Source organism: Argentina anserina, chromosome 5 (assembly GCF_933775445.1).
Source record: "Argentina anserina chromosome 5, drPotAnse1.1, whole genome shotgun sequence".
In the NCBI taxonomy this organism is placed as follows: domain Eukaryota; kingdom Viridiplantae; phylum Streptophyta; class Magnoliopsida; order Rosales; family Rosaceae; genus Argentina; species Argentina anserina.
Window position 1 is genome coordinate 11,407,846 of NC_065876.1, and position 2,251 is coordinate 11,410,096.

A 2,251-nucleotide genomic window follows, 5' to 3' on the forward strand; every position below is an offset into this window, starting at 1 on the left:
ATCTCGCAACTGTCTGTCAATGCTACCAGCTTCATCCCGTCTTTTAATTAAGGGTTTCTGGCTGAGGGTTTGTTATTTGCTAGGAGTTTTATATGTATGGTTTTGCATGTGTGAGTGTTCATATGTCGGATTGAACTTTTATTTATCATATTTGTTGGAGTTTATTAAACATAAGAGGTCATGTACTTTTATCACCCACTTTGTTAAATAAATAAAAAAAAGTTTCACAAAAAAAACGAAATAGAAAGCAAAAGAAGAAACAAGACTAAAAGAAACCAGAAACAAAAAGGAATGAAAACAAAGACTAAGGAAGGAGGGCAGGGAGGCCATCATTTCTCAGAATTTGCAGGAGGGAGGTTGGGGGAACATTTGATTCCGAAGTGCACGACCTCGCCATAACTAGCTTTGCTGCAGTGTCCCTGCTCGGTTAGCTTCTCTTGGAACCCAGTTCCACACAAGATCTATTGATCAGTCAATGACATGATTATGGAAACAAAATGAAAATAGGGAAACCAAACAAAAGGGAAGTACGGTTACAACAGTTTCAATAGTACGGACTATATATAACGAGCTAGCTGGATAGGCTAGGGCCGGATTTGATCTAATAAGGTGGACTTCTCATAGTTCTCGACACTTTATTGTAGTTGTATATATTCCTTATAGTTCATAGCAAGATACTTCGGAGCTTGGCCATCTCTTTCACACAACTCTGGTGCTGGCGCGATGGTTGTACCTAAAGAAGGTCCATGTGGGATGGCTATGGTTATCCTCGTCGCTTTATTATTCACAAACGCCCTATGCTTCACACTTTTGTATTTACCATTGGTAAGAATCTGTATAATCATATATCTTCATTAAGTTACAAAACACATGGTGATTAAGCCATTGGAAAGGCCAGGAGAGATCTGAGATCATGAGAGATTTATTGTTACCTGCATTTGATCAGCAATGTTCACAAATAAGCAATTCGAAGGGCCATTCACAGCAAGCCATTTTCCTTTGTGTTCGATTTGGAGGCCATTCATCTCATTCTGGATTACAATTGTGAGTAGACCATGGTCGGTGTGTTGTGGTATACCGATCACTTGTTCTGGTCGAGGACAAGGTGGGTTGTAATTACCGGTAAGATATTGTAAGCCGCGATCCATGTTCATTGTCTCGTATATGTAATCCGGCCCCAATCCCAGGCTTTCTGATATTGCTTTTGTGATTTCTAGTGCCACTTCTCTGGTTCTTCTGCCGAGCTCCAATGAAGTCTCACTAAAAATAGAGCCATAGTATGTTTAATTAACGCAAGGAAGTACAGATTAACTAACTATAACTAACTAATATATTTGAAATGTAACAAACAAAGTTCACAAACTATATATATATATATATATATATATAGAAAGTACGTAGTATTTCACTATTTGATATGAGATTTCTAGCTGGAGAAACTGAGTAAGCACCTGAAGCTAGCTGGTTTGTTGAGGGAGTAGAACTCTGGATGGGTTCTGACCTTGAAGAAGTCCCTCCATAATAGTACTTTGTCCAATGCAAGATTATTGCTTGTACCATACTTGAACATTTCAATCACCTCATTTCCTGTTATAAATTCCTTCTTCTCCTCGTCTGGGAGACTGAAAAACTCATGGCATGCATCAATCATTTCCTTCATTAGGCTCTCTGGTACACTGTGGTTAATCGCCTGATTGTCGAGCAAACCAATTAGATGATCGGGTTTATAATATTGAAGATAGCTAGATATATAGAACAAACTACACATAATTTAATTACTCTTACTATGAAGAAGCCCCATTCTTCACAAATTTTGACAAAATCGTGGACGATCTTTTCGCGTTGATCAGGAGAACCAGAGGTGAGAAGAGACACATCAACAATGGGAATAGCAAACTCGGGGTCATTTGGATCAGCTTCATCATTGGGGTTTATTAGGTTGACGATATAAGCAGAAGGAATTTTAGAGTTGAGAGCTGGTGATTCGGCTAGTGATTTAATGCTCGTGACATTTGAGGTATCTATGTTTGAGCAACTGCAGCCATCATAATGGTGAAAGATTGGGAGATAAAAGAAGATACGCAGAGAGATCGACTGAATAAATGGTTTCCATTAACGGCATTTCTGATCCAATTAAGCAGTGGAATTCTTTATTAATTTCTAAAAAAACAAAACAAAACTGGATATTATAAATTATAAAAGGGTTGCAAATTAGGCAAGGGCAATTTACTAATTAGCTAGTTGGCTACCA

General features: G+C 38.1%; 1 pseudogene; it reads right to left on the reverse strand.

Annotated features, from left to right (window-relative positions):
* Nucleotides 1–380: 380 nt before the first annotated feature.
* On the reverse strand, nucleotides 381–2,045 carry LOC126795218 (2-oxoglutarate-dependent dioxygenase 19-like; annotated as a pseudogene).
* Nucleotides 2,046–2,251: the final 206 nt, after the last annotated feature.